The sequence below is a fragment of the Myotis daubentonii genome, chromosome 3 (assembly GCF_963259705.1).
Source record: "Myotis daubentonii chromosome 3, mMyoDau2.1, whole genome shotgun sequence".
Lineage (NCBI taxonomy): Eukaryota > Metazoa > Chordata > Mammalia > Chiroptera > Vespertilionidae > Myotis > Myotis daubentonii.
In genome coordinates, this window is record NC_081842.1 from 151014514 (window position 1) to 151033180 (window position 18667).

General features: G+C 41.5%; 1 long non-coding RNA gene across 1 annotated transcript; it reads right to left on the reverse strand.

The window, feature by feature from the left end:
* Positions 1-4943: 4943 nt before the first annotated feature.
* Positions 4944-11304, reverse strand: LOC132230825 (uncharacterized). The gene is made up of 2 exons (XR_009451942.1): positions 8542-11304; positions 4944-6139 (listed from the first exon to the last, which is right to left on the reverse strand). It is a non-coding gene; the product is annotated as an uncharacterized LOC132230825 (long non-coding RNA).
* Between the last annotated feature and the right edge of the window lie 7363 nt (positions 11305-18667).

Genomic DNA, 18667 nt, shown 5'->3' on the forward strand with positions numbered 1-18667 from the left:
AACTGAGTTTGGGGTAGATTATGCAGCATTATTATAAAAACAATAAAATAAACTATATCTCCAAAAACTCTGTAAGACATAGTTTCCCTGCGTTTGGATCTTCCTAACAAAGTGGTTATCAACCAGGGGAGATGTTGCTCCCGAGCAAACATTTGGCAATGTCTAGACACATTTTGGTTGTCTTACTCTGGGGAGGTGTGTTACTGACATCTGGTAGGCAGAGGCCAGGGATGCTGCTAAACTACTCCAATGCACAGGATGCCCCCACAACAAAGAATTTATCTGGTCAAAATGTCAGTGTTGCTGAAGTTGAGAAACCTTATCCTATATAATAAAAGGGTAATATGCAAATTGACCCTAACGGTGGAATGACTGAGAATGATAGATCGCTATGATGCACACTGACCACCAGGGGCCAGACGATCAATGTAGGAGGTGCCATGATGAGCACTGGCCATTTAAAAATAAACAGCACTGAGGACCTGGCACCCACAAACTGACACTCAGCTTCCCCCCAAGTGGAACACAGGCCCCGCCACCACCCCAAAAACGACATTCCACCAAATCACAGCCAATGCTGCCAAGAGCTCATGGTGCAAAATGCAACCCACAGCCCAGCTCAGCCCAGAAATGGTTGCTGTGGGTGCCAGGTAATGACATCATATAGCAACACCCGGCTTCCTCTCCCTAGTGACTAGCTTCCTTGGTGTTTCTTCAGCCCAGGAACCCGACTTGCTTTATAGCCAGGTACAAACATTTTACAGTTTAACCAAATGTTTGTGAAGCATTTTCCCATGCCTCATCTTATTTGATCCTCACAGAAGTCCTGGAGTAGGTAGATACAAGACTTGGTAGAATCCTATTTTCTTTCCATTAGCTGGAAAATGGAGATTTAGAAAGCTTAAAAATTTGACCTGACTGAAAAGAAGTAAGAAATGGTGGAACTTGAAAATGACTTCAGGTTTTCTCACTGCGCAGAATAGAGTCAGACACTGCTGCAGTTAAATATTTTACCCTTCGTTCTCCCTGCGTGATCTACAGTAATAATCTGCTTTGTGTTGATATTTACTGCTGTGTTGCTGACAATTACCTGAAAGAGAAGTTGGGGTGCTTCACTGGGCTGGAAAAAGTTTAGCTAAATCAGAAAGCAAGTTTATCAATCTATAATAATCTATAATAATAAAAGCATAATATGTTAATTAGACCAGACAGCCTTCTGGACAACCAGGAAGTCAGGGCTGTGAGGGAAGCCCAGGTCCTGGGTGCCAGAGGGAAGCCGGTGCCGGCAGCCGGGGGAAGGAAGGCCTACTCTTGCATGAATTTCGTGCATCGGGCCTCTAGTCCTATCTAATAAAAGAGAAACATGGTAATTAGCGTACGACCGCTACCCTTCCCATTGGCTAATCAGGGCAATATGCAAATTAACTGCCAGCCAAAATGGCGGCCGACAGCCAGGCAGCTGGAAGCTAACATGAGGCTTGCTTGCTTCAGTGATGGAGGACTCCAACATTCCCTGCCTGCGCTGCCGGCCTCTCAGCTGCAACTCTAAGCAACTATGTTACAAATATAGAAGCTAAACTAAACCCCAGAAAACTGCTTTAGTCCCCGGGCTTCAGTCAGCAGAATCGCAACATTGTTTCAAATACAGAAGGTAAACAAAGGCCAGAAACCTGCTTTCAGCAGCGGAGGCCTAAGAGCTGGAGACTCAGAGCTAAAGCTGGCCCAGAATTTTAAAAAAAAGAAAAAAGGAGCAGTTGGGAGCTTCAGTCACCCACCAGCCTGAAAACAGCCCTCAGCCCCTCACCCAGACTGGCCAGGCACCCCAGTGGGGACCCCGCCCTGAAGGGTGTGTGACCAGCTGCAAACAGCCATCATCCCCTCACCCAGGCTGGCCAGGCACCCCAGTGGGGACCCCCACCCTGATCCAGGACACCCTTCAGGGCAAGCCAGCCGGCCGTGCACCAGGCCTCTATCCTATATAGTAAAAGGGTAATATGCCTCCCAGCACCGGGATCAGCGGAGCCACGAGGCCTCCCGGCACTGGGATCAGCGTGACAGGGGGCAGTGCCCAAACTCCCGATCTCCCTGCAGCTCTGTGTGTGACAGGGGGCGGGGCCACAAACTCCCTTTCCGCCCTGCTCTGTTCGTGACAGGGGAAGGCGCCCCAACCCCCGATCAGCCCTGCTCTGTGCCTGATAGGGGGGAGCTCCCAACCCCCTGATCGCCCTGCAGCTCTGTTTGTGACAGGCTGCGGTGCCCCAACCCCCTGATCGGCCCTGCTCTGTGTGTGATAGGGTGCAGCGCCCCAACCGCCCCCCCCCCATGGGCCCTGCTCTGTGTGTGACAGGGTAGAGCCATAACCTCCCCATTGGCCCTGCCCTGAGTGTGACAGTGGTGGAGCCCCAAACCCCTGATCGGCCCTGCTCTGTGGATGATAGAGGGCGACGCCCCAACCACCCCCCACGGGCTCTGCTCTGTGTGTGATGGGGTAGAGCCATAACCTCCCCATTGGCCCTGCCCTGAGTGTGACAGGGTGCGGCACCCCAACCCCCTGATTGGCCCTGCTCTGTGGGTGATAGAGGGCGACACCCCAATCACCCCCCACGGGCCCTGCTCTGTGTGTGATGGGGTAGAGCCATAACCTCCCCATCGGCCCTGCCCTGAGTGTGACAGGGTGCGGCACCCCAACCCCCTGATCCGCCCTGCTGTGTGTGTGACAGGGGCGGTGCCCCAACTCCCCTATCGGCCCTACTCTGTGCGTGACAGGGGGAGCTCCCCAACCCCCTGATTGGCCCTGCTCTGTGTGTGACAGCGGGTGGCGCCACAACCTCCCCATCGACCCTGCCTTGAGTGTGACAGGGGCGGTGCCCCAACCCCCCAATCAGCCCTACCCTGAGCGTGACTGAGGGTGGCATCGCAACCTCCCGATCAGCCCTGCTCTGTGCATGACAGGAGGTGGCGCCCCAACTCCCCAATCAGCCCTGTTCTGAGCCCGACCAGGGGCTGCACCTAGGGATTGGGCCTGCCCTCTGCCACCCAGGAGCGAACCTAAGCCAGCAGGTGATTATCTCCCGAGGGGTCCCAGACTGCGAGAGGGCACAGGCCCGGCTGAGGGAAGCCCCCTTCCCCCCGAGTGCACAAATTTTTGTGCACCAGGCCTCTAGTCCTATCTAATAAAAGAGAAACATGGTAATTGGCGTACGACTGCTACCCTTCCCATTGGCTAATCAGTAGATATGCAAATTAACTGCCAGCCAAGATGGCGGCCAGCAGCCAGGCAGCTTGAAACTAACATGAGGCTTGCTTGCTTCAGTGACGGAGGACTCCAACGTTCCCCACCTGCCTTGCCGGCCTCTGAGCTTGCATTTTAAGAAACATTGTAACAAATATAGAAGCTAAACAAAACCCCAGAAACCTGCTTTCAGCGAGCCCGGGATCTCAGAGCTGGAGTTATACATTGTTTCGATTATAGAACCGAAACAAACCGAGCCTAAGCCAGCAGGTCATTATCTCCCGAGGGTCCCAGACTGTGAGAGGGCACAGGCCGGGCTGAGGGACCCCCTCCCTGCTCCCCCGAGTGCACAAATTTTTGTGCACCGGGCCTTTAATATATATATAAAAGGCTAAGTTGACTTGCTCATGTGCGATACATATAAAGTTCTCACTGGCACCAATCACATGCATGTGTTTCCATCTGTCATGTCGATCATGGATTTGGTTGATGCTTCTATTATAGAGAAAGGGCAAATAGCAATATTAAAATATTTCTTCTAATTAATTTCCTTTCAATGTGCAAGAATCCATGCACGGGGCACTAGTCCTAATATAATACAATACAAAGAAGGAAGACCTATTCTTTCCCATTTTGCTGCGTATCTCTGCTCACCCATGAAGATGCTTGTGCATTTGTGGCAACATGGGTTGGCTGATTAGTTATCTCAATACATATTTATTGAGTGCTGCCACCATTCTAAGTGCCAAGGACCCAGTTCTGAATTAAACGAAAAATTTCCCACCTGGCCAGTGTTTCCCAGTGGTTACCAACCTATGAACTAGGAGGTCACAGTTCCATTCCTGGTCAGGGCACATGCCCAGGTTGCAGGCTCAATCCCCAGTAGGAAACGTGCAGGAAGCAGCCAATCAGTGATTTTTTTCTCATCATTAATGTTTCTCTCTCCTTCTCCCTTCCTCTCTCTGAAATCAATAAAAACATATTAAAAAAAAATAACCCCAGAGAGTAACTTAGTGAGCAGGTAGGTACAGGTGAGAGCAGAACTGGAATTACATTTGTTACTATATGTAGTCAGTATCCACAAACAAGTGATTAATACTAATGAAATGTAGGGAAACATTTGTAACAAGAGAAGGAAAGCTGTTCAGCACTTTTGTTTTTCTTACTCAAAATCCTGTGCTTTCTTGGAAGGCTGCATCTCCAGGCTCCTGGCAGGCGCATGTTGGGAAGAGACCAGGTTAGAGTGGAGCACTGCCTCCTGTTACTTCCAGCAATAATCCCACCACCTCTGACCACACTTCCTCCTCTGCTGTTCCGGGGTGTGGGAAGAGCTAGGGGTCATTTAGGATCTCCGGAGCAGAAGGGTCTCCCTGAGGTCCACACGACTTGTTTGTTATGTGCCATGTCTCTAGATCTGGCTTCTTGGCCCTCTGTGTTTTTTATTTGCTTGGAAACCAGTGTTGTCTGACAGACCTAAGTAGGTCATTCCTGAATTGTAACTGCTTTTCAATAATCTATAAGACTCCTAGGGACAAGAATTGTGCCCCTTTTGTTCATAACTGCATCTTCCCCTCCTAGCATGGGTGTCTGGCACACAGTAAGCACTCAACATATATTAGGTGGATAAATAATGCATCATGAAAATGAAGACTCACAGGCTTATAAAAATTAAACAGATGACACAAAGCAAAATAAAGTAGCTGGACACATCTGATTTTTAAACAAAGGTCTGTATTTAGAGACATATACTTCCCAGAGAAAAGTAATGGGTAACAGTCATTCTTCTAGCCAGCTCATTTTTTTGAGCCTCTTCCTTGTGCCATGCACTGTGCTGGCTGGAGAAAGGAACAAAGAAAACAATATCCCTTCTGGAAAGCGAGGCCCAGAGCACGGAGTGAAGAGAGAAAGGTCTAGAGCATGGCTTATTTGTGTGTAGAGGAAGAGAGGGTCAAGGAAACCCAGGAATGCTTCCTAGAATTGCTGAATCTAAGGTGGCTTTAAAATAAAAAAAAATCCCAACATCTCCAAACGGAACATTTAGAGTTCAAACCCCACACCCAACTACTTTTATCTAGACTGATGATTCTCAGTTGGGCAGAATTTTGCCTCCCAGGGGACATTCGTCAATGACTGTCATGACGGCGTGTGCCACTGGAGTCTATTACGTAGAGAACTCAGATGTTGCCGAACATCCTCTAAGGCACAGGAGAGGCCCCCACAACCAAGTCTCCAACCCAAATATTAACAGGCGAAGATGGAGAATCCCTGATTGAGAACGAGAGGAGAATTAGCAAGTACCATGCAAATAAAACACAAATAAATCATTTAGTCAAAGTTTCTCTAATGCAATTAATGTGACAACAGAAATCATTTAATTAGCTGCTTCAAATGTAAGTCAATTAGGTAGAAATAATAAATCAATTAGTTTTTTGTGATAAATGTGAGTACTTAAATCTCATGATATATACAATTCAAATATTTATATTAATCCGTCATATGACGAGCATTGTTTGATTAGAGTTAGAACATGGCTTGATTAGAATCCCAAAATTAAGAATGTTATACTTAAAAAAGAAATCGTGGGTTCTTTTATAGCTTTCGGCTTCTAAGATGGAAAAGGCCTAGCCAATTCCTTCTGAGTTTAAAATTACATTACACAGTCTTATGTTCAGCATCTTTTAGCTGGCTACGTTTGCTCCCTATGGGAAGTTTATGTCTTGTAAAAGGAGTTTCATGCAGAATACAAATCGGGGGTATTACATGAATATCTCTTGAGGACACTGAGTTGTGCAAACAGCATCACTTTATCTGACGTAGTAGCTTTGGATTAGTCTGCCAGTTCACCCTGGAGTTGTCTGGAATTACAGATCAGGGACAAGGCTGTCATACCCCAGCTGCTACAGAAAGCTACTGGAAGAAAGGGAGATTTATGAGTGTTTTGGTTATACTGAACCAAGCATACAGGAGCTATGCAACAGGGAGCCTGGTGGCTCTAAATTGTAGGCATTATGCAAAAGGATAATGCAGGTGTGGGTGTCGAGGGAGTCCTCTCGGAGCAATAGGACATCTTTACAAACTCTCTAAAGAATGAAGTTAACAGTTATTAAGAAACACCACCCTGCTGCTGCCAGCGCTGAACTTTCTATCACAGGAAGAGATGCAGGGGATTTTCAGGAAAACATCTGTCATTTAACAGTGACAGTGACCTCAGTGCTGACGAGCAATTCAAATCCCAGTTGAGGGGAGCTCTGTGAGTTCTGTAACTCTTTGTCGGAGCTGAGCTTGGAGCTCCAACATGAGCAGGTTATTAATATCCTCATCAGTTGAGGATCTCCAACGCCAAAGGAAAAAGTTATTGGGAATAACTATAATTGGTTCTGTGAGGTGAGACATTTGTGATTTATTTCCTTTTGATTATCAAGTCGTGATTTTGTTCATTTTGACCAAAGTCCCGGGGAAACTTTATAGAGTAATGAGTAGCTGTAAGGTAATCTACAAAACAAGTTATGAAAGATCAAAAATAGGTTAAAATGAATTTGGAAAAAAAAAACAACTAAATTTCTGTGTTAATTTCACATAAGGATTTCCCAAGCCAATACATCCTTTTCTCTTTTATTGCTAATCAAAAATAAATAAATTAGCTGTGATATTCAGGTAACAGTGGGAAAACTAAAACAAATTCTGAGAGCCAAGTAAGCATTCCAGACAGTGTTAGGGGTTTACTCAGACTCATTTTTGTAGCAGTGTGCAAGAAGAGTAACATGATCTTCATTTTGTAGATGAAAAAACAGGCTTTTCTTCATTTAAACGTTTTTCCCAAGAGGGACAAAACTAGAAAATGCTACATCTGGGATAGGGATAGGGAACAGCAGGGCAGCAAGATCTGCCACAAGGAATTACATTTTTATTTGTGTCTGACACACGAGTATTCAAATTCATCACTTGAAAGAGAAAGCATTAATACTGTGAGTTGATCATCAGCTCCCCTGAGCTCCATGCCCACGTGTCCCTTTCCTGACTGGCTATCACCATCTCACTGTCCCACAGGCAATACCATTTCCACATGCCCCCAGAGAGATGTACCACCTTCATCCACACTGGCTCCTCTGCCGTTTCTCCTACTCAAGGATCAGTGCCAGCACCCACCTGGCTGCAAAGAAATGTGGTCTGGGAAGAAATCCACAGGAACTGTTAGCAGTGCTAGTATCTGGTGGTGGGATTCTAGGTGTTTTTTATTTCATTCCTTATCCTGTATTTTCCAGATCCTTTTAAATTATTTATAAACATGATGTATGATTATATCCTTATTGCTTAAAGACAAAAATCAGAAAGATTAAAAAGTCACCATTTTCCCAAGGCTATTTCCCTCCTCACTTGTAAACACTATGTCTTTCAGACTTTTTATTTTGTACTAGTGGCCCGGTGCATGGATTTGTGCACATTGAAAGGAAATTAATTAGAAGGTGGCTGGCAGGGCGGGACTGGGCAAGACGGGCTGGACACACCCTGGAGTCAACCTCCCGCAGTCCCTCCCTGGCCGGCCACACCTGGACGGCACCAGGGCTCAAAGGGAATCTGCGGAGTGAGCAGGGTCCCTCCAGCAGGTGGGGTCCCTCAGCCTGGCCTGCAGGGATAGGGCCGAAACCGGCAGTCCAACATCCCCCAAGGGTTCCCGGAGTGCAAGAGGGCACTCTGCAAAGTTGCTGTGGCTCAGCAGCTCCTGCGTTGAGCATCTGCCCCGTGGTGGTCAGTGTGCATCATACCTACCGGCCGCTTAGCTTTTTATATATACTAGTATACATAAGTATATGGGGTGGGCAAAGTAGGTTTACAATTGTAATACAAACAAATAATACAATAATTAATAATACAAGAATAAAGCGTTTTGCATACTCATAACTGAAAGGCTACTCTGCATTTATCTTATGCATTTCTATACAAATAGTTTGGAATTTATATAGTTACATATACATATATATTTTTCCTAAGTAAAACTTTAAAACGTGCATTCTACTGTAAGTAGCCTTTTTCCTCTTCGCAATATATCTTGGGATATTTTCATGTCAAAGCATAAAGATCTCTCTCATTCTCCCTAATGGCTAGAGTATTCAATTGTTATGACTATACATAATTTATTCCCGTTATGGCTGAATATTTAGGCTGTTTCTAATTTCTCATTATTACAGATAATGCTGGGAAGACCATTCTTATAGATGCACCCTGTCTCAGCAATTCGTAGACACTTCCCGCCTGCCCCACATTTTACTATCTTTGGGTTGGAATGCATCTTACAATTGATGGTACCTTACCATTGCTGTTGGCCACGGGGTATTTGTTGCTTAAAAATCTTTTTTTGACAACTTCTGGTAATAGTAAAAAAGCATTAGCCTCAATACATTTTAGATTAGATGAAATAAAGTATCTTTGCATTCATGTGTATTTCAGGTATTTGTGATTTCAGGCAAATGAATAGTTGTTTATAGGAGAGATCAGATAGTATGTGCATTTTAAATTTTGCTACTTCCAAATTGCCCTCCAAATAAGATGAAACTATTTGTTCAGCCATTCACCATCTGGTAGAGGGCCTATTTTCCTCACCAAAAGTGGCTATTATAAATCTCTGAATATTTATCAATGTAATAATTGATATGCTGAAGTTCTTTATTAATTTAATCTTTTGTGTCATATATACATATTGCAAATGTGTCCTCCGCTCTCAACTTTGCTCAGGGTCTTTCACCCTGCAGTCGTTTCATGTTCCAAATGTGTCGCTATTTTCCCTTAGGTCTCATTTTTGGGGATTATATCTTTTTTAAAATATATTTTTATTGATTTCAGAGAGGAAGAGGGAGATATAAACAGCAATGATGGGAGAGAATCATTGATCTGCTGCCTCCTGTGCGCCCCCTACCAGGAACCGAGCCCATAACCCAGGCATGTGCCCTGACCGGGAATCAAACCGTGACCTCCTGATTCATAGGTTGATGTTCAACTACTGAGCCACGCCTTGGGTTTATATCTTGCTTAGGAAAACCTGCACCCCAAAATTATGATTTTCCTACATTTTAGCACTTATGTACTTTGGTTTTCTTAACCGTTCTCTTTAATCCACTTGAAATGTATCTTTGTGCACAGTGTGACATGGGCAGGTACTCCCAGTGTGGCTATTCTGTCTCCAATTCATTCACAGGCTATTTCTTTACCCATCATTTAAAACTGTATCTTAATCATATACCATATATCTACATATTATTATTTTCCTTTGTTTCATTGATTTTTTGATACAGTATTATAGTTTTGTTTCTAGTAAGAAACATAGTCAAATTTTCCTCATTGTTCTTTTTAGTTTTTCTTGGTTACTTTGCATATGAATTTCTGAGTCACTTGAATGGCATATGTGGCTAATTGTAGCCTCATATCCATTTCCCCCTTTCCTTTAATCCAGTGGTTCTCAACCTTCTGGCCCTTTAAAACAGTTCCTCATATTGTGACCCCCAACCATAAAATTATTTTCGTTGCTACTTCATAACTGTAATTTTGCTACTGTTATGAATCGTAGCATAAATATATGATATACAGGATGGTCTTAGGCGACCCCTGTGAAAGGGTCATTCGACCGCCAAAGGGGTCGCGGCCCACAGGTTGAGAACCACTGCATAGGACCCCTGCTTTTTAGCTGGAAACACGGAAATAAATACAAATCCCAGCCTTCTTGGCAGGAGTGTTCGTGTTTTAAGCAATGGGATTAACATAAGATACGTAGGTACAATTTCGGGCAACTGTTCTCAAAGTTAAGGTGTGTGACCGTTATTCTCTTCCTGTCCATTGACCAGAAGAGACAGGCTCACTGGAGATCAGAGGTTTGGAAGCCAGGAGCATCCCTTTCTGATACCTGGAAGGGCGCCAGCCCTAGATTGCCCTCCTGAATTTTTATGAGACACTTCAATCTTATGTAAGCTATTGTTAGTTTTAACTTGCTCTTACAGCCAACATTAATTCTAAGTAACAAAATCCCATTGGAATTGGAATTTATAAATTCATTTTAAGGTAATTGATGTCTGGACAAAACAGTTTTTATAAACAGGAACACAGGATATTTTAGCTATTTATTCAGGCGTTTTATACCCTTCATGAAAATGTAGGGGGGTTTTTTTTCCATAGGTATTTGTGCTTTCCTCACTCACTCTTAGAAAGCATATAGTTCTTTACCCAACAAATACCCCGTGGCCAACAGCAATGGTAAGGTGCCATCAATGGTAAAATACATTCCAACCCAAGTTAGTAAAATGTGGGGGCAGGCGGGAAGTGTCTAAGAATTGCTGAGAGCACATAGATTTTTATTGCAAATGGGAATTTTTAAATCACATTTCTAATTGTCTGATACCGGTCTATAGAAAGCTGCAAATTTGTATGTTAAATTCTTAAACAAAAATACCTCTTATCAGAGCTAATAGTTTTCCAATTGATTCTCTCTAATGTACTGCCTCCACAATCATACTGCCTAAAATAACGGCTGTGTTGTCTCTCCCTAATATTTCTATTTCTTTGGGTTAAGTGACTGTTGTATAGCCAACAGGCTTGCTCTGACTTGAATGTGGACATTTGCTGAACATTTTTGGTAGATATCCTTAGCCAAGTTTCTATTCCTAGCCAGACAAAATTGAAATCTGAAATGTTAAATTTTAGAAAATGTTTTTCTAGCATCTATCAAGATTATCACATGGTGTTTTTTCTAATGTAAAAAGTTATAGTAACAGATTTCCAAGTGTACTGAGTTACATTAATTGTGTTCTTTGAGCAAACCCTACTTTGTCATGACAATTCTTTTGGATTTAGTTTGCTAATGTTCTTCCAATGACTTACTTACATTTGTTCCTAAGATATGTCTATAGTTATCTTTGATGGACAATATTTTAAAATATGGGGTATGCTAGCCTCAGAGACCAAATTGAGAGGTATTTCAGGTTTCTGTATAACCGGGAACAGCTTATTTAAGAGTTCACTCAAAATTTCATAAATTTTTATTTTGTTTAAACACAAGCATTCTAAGAACATGTTTTCTTTTATATACTGACTAGGGGCCCGGTGCACGAAATTTGTGCACTGGGTGTGTGTCTGTGGGGGGAGTGTCCCTCAGCCCAGCCTGCCCCCTCTCACATACTGGGAACCCCCAGGCGTTGACCCCCATCACCCTCCAATCACAGGATCGGCCCCTTGCCCAGGCCTGACGCCTCTGGCCTAGGCGTCCGGCCCGGGCAGCAGGGACCCGCAGCTGCAGCGGCCCCGCGATCGTGGGCTCCGCTTTAGGCCCAGGCAAGGGACCCCTAGCTCCTGGGATTGCCAGCTTCGACCGTGCCCAGCTCCCATCGCTGGCTCCACCCCTACTTCCTGCTATCACTGGCCAGGGTGGCAAAGGCGCCTGATTCTCCGATCATGGCTGGGGGGCAGGGCAAAGGCGGCTCCAGGGCCGCCTTTGCCTTGCCCCCCAGCTCTTAGCTCCCCCCTGGGTTTCCGATCACTGTCAGTGGCAGGGGGCTTCTTCCTGCTTTCCCTTTCGCCTCCCTGCATTGTGCCTACATATGCAAATTAACCGCCATCTTGTTGTCAGTTAACTGCCAATCTTAGTTGGCAGTTAATTTGCATATAGCCCTGATTAGCCAATGAAAAGGGTAGCTCGTACGCCAATTACCATTTTTCTCTTTTATTAGTGTTGATTAGAGTTGTATTGGTGTATTGCTATCCACTTGTTAATTTCTAGCTTATTGGTAACAGGATGCAGCCTATATGATTTCTTTGTGGTTTACATCATGGTCATTTTCATATTTGAAAAGAAATACTCTATTAAAGTTTGTTAATTGTATGATTCAAAACCAGTGTCCTCAATTTTGAACTCTTCATCTGATAATTTCTGAAAGAGGTATGTTCAAATACTGAGCTCTGATTGCAAATGTGTGCCTTTCTTGTTCACATTTTCATTACATAGTTTGGTGTCATATTATGTAGTTTTGAGTTAATTTCTGAGTCCTCCATGTGTCCAAATTGCTAAAATGCCTTTACTTTGTGCCCTCACTCTTAAAATTATAGTTTGACTCAACATAATTCCAAATTCAAAACAATTTTCGCTCATAACTTTAAAAATAGTATCTTCTAGCATCCCAATATACCGATGACAAGTCTAAGATCATTGTTACTCTTCCCCTTATAAGCTAATTGCTTTTTTAGACATTTTAAGGTTTTTCTCTTTATCCTGGGTTTACAGAAACTTCGTCAGAATTTATCTTAAGTGTATGTCTCCTTTTTGATTTTTCCTCAGTACTCAAGCCTTTTAATATGTCAGTCTTTCATCAGAATAATTTTGTCCCTATTATTTATTTTCTTCACTTTTTTGTGTGTTCTCATCTTCTGGAACTCATATATACACAGACAATACATTCACTCATTCCTCAAAAATATTTATTGAGCACCATGCACCTGACATATGTAGGTCTTCAATGGTGAATTCGCTATACATGTGGTTCCTAAAAGTTTCATTTTAAATGGATGGCATTTACCTGGATCTTCTATGTCTTTTAAATTTTCTCATACTTTCTGTTTGGCCTTATATTCTTTTAAGATTCTGAAAGTATCCCTCAGCTCAAAATGCTAACTCAGTAATTTTGTTTTTGGACATGTTTTATTCAACAATTGGCCTAAAGTATTTTTATTTTATCAACTATTTTTTTTATTACCAAGATATGAATACAGTGACCTCTAAAATCTCTTTGAAGATGATTTATACTATATGAGGATAACATGTAAAACTAATTATTGTAATTATGACTAATTATTACATATAATACTAATTATCCTTACTCGAAAAGTTCTCTTTTTTTCCTGCCTTGTTCCCCCAGGAATTATTTAAGTTCACTGCCTATCTTTCATGTGGCTCTTTTCCTTAATGTTTGTTGCTTCTGGGTTGCCTGTCTCTATTGGTAAATGAGAACCTTAAGGATCAGCAAACTTTTTCTGTAAAGGGCCAGTTAGTATCTTAGACTTTGACGTGCACATTAGGAATCTGTCACATATTCTTTGTTTTTTACAACCCTTTAAAAATAAAAAATCCGTACAATAGGCAGTGGGAAGTATGCAGATGGTAGTCAGCCAATTACTAGATTTTTCAATACTGTTTCCTAAAGTTTTTCTCAGCTTGAGTGAAATTCCCTAGCAGATTTTGATCACAAGGACCATCATTTTAAGTGTATGAGGAAGGAGGGAAGAGCAGTCAGTATGAAAAATGGGAACTAGACAGCCACCAGGTTTTCCTTTGCCTGCTTTCCAAGCATTAGGAATCGCAGCTCCGTATAGTACCCACAAGACACCTTCGGCATTGCCACACTTCGATGCCCCCATACATGCTTTGGGAAACTACTATTATCAGGAGTCTCACTCTATTTGGCAAACAAGCTGTGTTATGGCGTTAGCTTAGAGGAATACTATGGACCAACAACTCCGAGCCAGGGACTGACATAACTATTCAGTCCTTAAAATGTGGCTTATCAAACTGCAGCCACCACTCTCATAGCTCCTCTAAAATGGAAAAAATTCCTTAATTTCAGCTGCTTGCGCCTGTGGTCCTCTCTGTTTGACTAAGATCCAGTTCCTTAGTTTATATCTTCTAGAAATGCCTCACAGCACCCTTGTTGTCTTTCTACTGTGGTTAAGAATTTGCCTTCATTGCTATAATTTTCTCATTGTATGTCTTCTGTGATTTTAACTGAATTTTAGATTCATGGCTTGAATCCAGTATGCCCTTCTGATCTAGAACTCGCCACAATCCTCACTAAACTCCTGTAGTTCCCTTCCACACTCCCAGTCATCAGGAGGCCATCTCCTGTCACCATCAACACTACCTCACCCGGCCACTAATATACAACCTTTTTAGAAAAAAATTTAAACAAAAACCAGAAAAATCAGAAGAAAGGGAAATGAAATTGGAGAGACTAGTATGACACTTTCCAGAAAGGCCTTAAGGAGTGCAGCGCAGACTGAATCCACCACTGCCAAGACTGCCCTCCAGCCGTGCAGGCTCCCTGACTGCACACCAAACAAAGACCCAGCTAACAGACCCAGCTATAGGGCTGTAACTCTCAAAGACAAACTGCAGATTTATGACATGAACTGTAACTGCCACATGGACTAAAGCACTGCCAGCATGACTACATGCCATCTTATGTCCATCAGCAGAACTACGATGGATATCAAACTGTAATCAAAAGCTTTGTCATTAAGGCCTCTGAATGTGCACTCAAAAAATGGTTAAAGGGGTAAATTTCACATATCCATAAAAAGTCTGTATTCAAAATAAAAGTCTGGTAGGCAAAGCAAATGTTAAATAATGTAAGTCTGATAATAATGAGATAACCTGTTCAATAACAATAATCTTGTCAATAGAAACAGAATTCTCAAATACATTTGAACATGCACTACCATCATGTGCCTTTGTAGTTTTTTTCTGTATGTCCATGGCTTTGGTATACAAATTTCTGTATATATTTTCAGTTATTCCACCTCATTATTAAAAAGGATTAGAGGTTTTTAAGTTATTATATTATACTATTATAAATCACAGTAGATATAAAATATAAATAAGTATATTTTATAATAATGTGAATATATATATATAGTCATGTTATAGTCAAACCTTGGAAACTAGAAACCACTGTCTCCTGAAGCAAGATGTGAATTCGTATGTTTAAGGGGACAGGAAGTTAATACAAATAAGACTGAGATGTAAGGCAGGAGAAGCAGGCCAGGAACAAACACAGAGAGCCAGGGATGCCACACCATAAAGTATTTCAAGTAGGGGAATGACACAAGCCAGAGAGCTTGTTACATGATTAAAGTACTAATCCTATTATTATGACTTCACAATATGGTTGTGAGAATTAAATAATCGAATTCCAAACAGAACAAAATTAAAAACAAGGCCCAGTTTTCTGATTCCCACAGGTCACTTCAATGCTCCAATGCTCTAGTAAAACAATATTCCGAAGACTCTTCCTAGCCTGATCACTAACAGGCAGAAGTTCTGGCTTTGATATGGAAGAGTTGTAGGCACTAGAAATTTGTTTAAGAGCCTTATAAATGTTATCAAAATGCAATCACTGATCACTACCATCAGAAACACCTGGGAAACTTCTTAAAAATACATCACCTCCAAAGAATATGATCTAGTAAATCAAATATGTAGATAACTCCAAATCCTCACTTAAAAAAAAAACTTAACCATTCCCTTATAATTCCTCAGAAAAGCCTTTTCCAATATTGAAGGTGACCTGAAGGATGAAGAGTCCACCAAGGAGAGCTGACAAGTATAGGTTACAAAGATCTGGAAACAGGGGAAAGCTTCATTAAAAAAATAACTGAAAGCCATTATGGCTGGTGAAAAGAACAGTATGATAAAAGCTGGAAAGCTAGGCCAGGCCTGACTGCCATGATAAGGAGTTTGGATTGTACAGGTACAAAAAGAAGCAGATGGCCAGCATAATCTGAATTACATTTTAAAATGATTATACTTCTGTGTGCAAAACTGAGTCCAGCCCTAGCCGGTTTGGCTGAGTGGATAGAGCATCGGCCTGCAGACTGAGAGGTCCCAGGGTCAATTCTGGTCAAGCCCAGGTTGCAGATTTGATCCCCAGTAGGGGTGTGCAGGAGGCAGCCAATCGATGATTTTCTCTCATTATTGATGTTTCTATCTCTCTCTCCCTTTGTCTTTGTCTCCGAAAACTATCTATCTATCTATCTATCTATCTATCTATCTATCTATCTATCTATCTATCTATCTATTTTTAAAAATGAGTCTAACAGTGTCAAGGTAGAAGCGAGATTAGTTAATAAGCTATTTCAATAGTCCAAGAAAGAGATGATGGTGACTGGAACTGGGTTGGTAGCAGAAGAGATGGAAGAGTGAGCAGATATATTTTGGAAGCAGAAAACATAGACTTTCTGATAGACTGGAGGTAGGGAGGGTTAAAAAGGGAAGCATATAAGACAGTCTGTAGACACCTGGCTTAAGCAACTGTGTAAGTTATAAGTAAATTTCTTTGCTTATTAGAACTAATGTTTAGTTTTTTAATAAAGAAAACAAATACAGGGTGTCCCAAAAAAATGTATACACACTTTAACAACTGATTCTATTACATTGTTTAAATGAAATGTATTTTTTTAATATATTTTATTGATTTTTCACAGAGAGGAAGGGAAAGGGATAGAGAGATAGAAACATCGATGAGAGAGAAACATCGATCAGCTGCCTCCTGCACACCCCCAACTGGGGATGTGACCGCAACCAAGGTACATGCCCTTGACCGGAATCGAACCTGGGACCTTTCAGTCTGCAGGCCGACGCTCTATCCACTGAGTCAAACCAGTTAGGGCAAATGAAATGTATTTTAATAAGCACTGCCCTTATAATTATTTGAAGTGTGTATAGTTTCTTTGTGACATGCTCTATTTTAGATAACAGAAGTTAAATTATTAAAGATATTATATAAACCTTTATCACAAAAGTATTGAAAATATGAACATTAAAGGATCACAAAAATTAATCTGCCTGCAAATTAAACTGCCTTTTAATAATTACAAATTGTTAATTTCTGAATTAAGAACAATAACAAAGTACAATTTATTAATACTACGTAAATAAGCTAGTTGAATAAAGAATTTTACACCTTTCCCACAAAAATTACTACTTAGATGTACTTGCCTCTCATTCTAAAACCTTTACTTAGAAGTTGTTATACAGGATTCTTCCCAAGTTTCGTTAAAAAAACAAAATCCTACTTAGAAACAAAAGAACGTACTAACTCTAAGAGATCTATTCTCCTTTTAACTTAGCCTTTCCACAAATATTTTTTAAAAAAGGAGAAACGAAAGGATTAATCAAATCCTAGTATCCTTAAAATATAAACTTCTGAGCAAAAGACTTTCTTTCTGAAGCCACTAACGGACATACAGACTCCTAGGTAGGCTCCAAATTTCTCCCATCTTCACTAACCTTTCTTAGCTCCAAATCCCTGTAGGTGAATATAAATGCCCATTGTATTTTCCCAGCTGAAAGATAAGTGAATCTAGTCCACAAGAACAAATTCATACTGGCCTTAATTTTAAAAAATCTCTTAAGCTCAGCTGCTGTGGCTCAGTGGGTTGAGTGTCGATCCATGCACCAAGAGGTCACTGGTTAAATTTCCACTGAAGGCACATGCCCTGGTTGTGGGCTCCATCCCCAATAGGGGGCATGCATGAGGCAGCCAATCGCTGCTTCACATTAATGATTCTGTATCTCCCTTTCTCAAATCAATAAAAACTTATAAAAAACTTTTTAAATCTATTTAAAAGCTTTAACTATATGCAAAGAGAGAAATTATCTGTGAAATTCTACAAATGCCCAATTATCCATTTAATGCCTTGAAATTAGTTAATATACCCATGTCTTGATCCATTCGGTACCTCAAATTTTGAGAAGCTAATTTTCTTGAAAGAGAGGCCCTCTCAAAAGATGCCAGAGTAAAGATCCAAAGAGAGAGCACTGTTTTTCAGTGACATAAATGGTCACTTGAAAACAGATCACCTATCAATCTCATCTTCTCTTTTAGAGTATGCTAGAGGCCCAATGCATGAAATTCGTGCAAGGGGCTCGGCCCTCACAGCCCTGGCTTCGTCCAGAAGTCGTCAGGAACGTCATTCGGCTGCCCGGTCTAATTAGCATATTAACCTTTTATTATTAGAGTATATAAGCATATGGCTTACAAAAAGTAAAAAGAGGAGAGAAATATTCAAAAGAAATAATTCTTTTCTTTAAAAAGTGATAGTTTGCTTCTTGGTTCTTCAACCAAATACTGACATTACCAAATAACTAACACAATTATGAAAGATTACTTGTATGCAAATGTATTTTCAAAAAGATTTCAAGATTTGACACAGGCACCAAGAAATGAAATTAATTAAAGCAAGTATAAATAGGTAAGTTATAGACCAGGGGTGGGCAAACTTTTTGACTCAAGGGCCACAATGGGTTCTTAAACTGGACCGGAGGGCCGGAACAAAAGCATGGATGGAGTGTTTGTGTGAACTAATATAAATTCAAAGTAAACTTCATTACATAAAAGGATATGGTCTTTTTTTTTTTTTTTTTTTAGTTTTATTCATTTCAAACGGGCCGGATCCGGCCCGCGGGCCGTAGTTTGCCCACGGCTGTTATAGACTGACCTCTACTTGAAATATTAAAAAATATTTAGTAATACATTTTAAAATATGATTGAGGTAAATTTTTTCTGTAATTCAAGTCTTCTCAATCATCTTAAAATACCTGTGAGCTGAACTCATGCATTAGGCAAATCCTGATTTTAAATACTCATCTAATTGCTGAACTGTTTCATGTAAAATTGCTAATCCAGG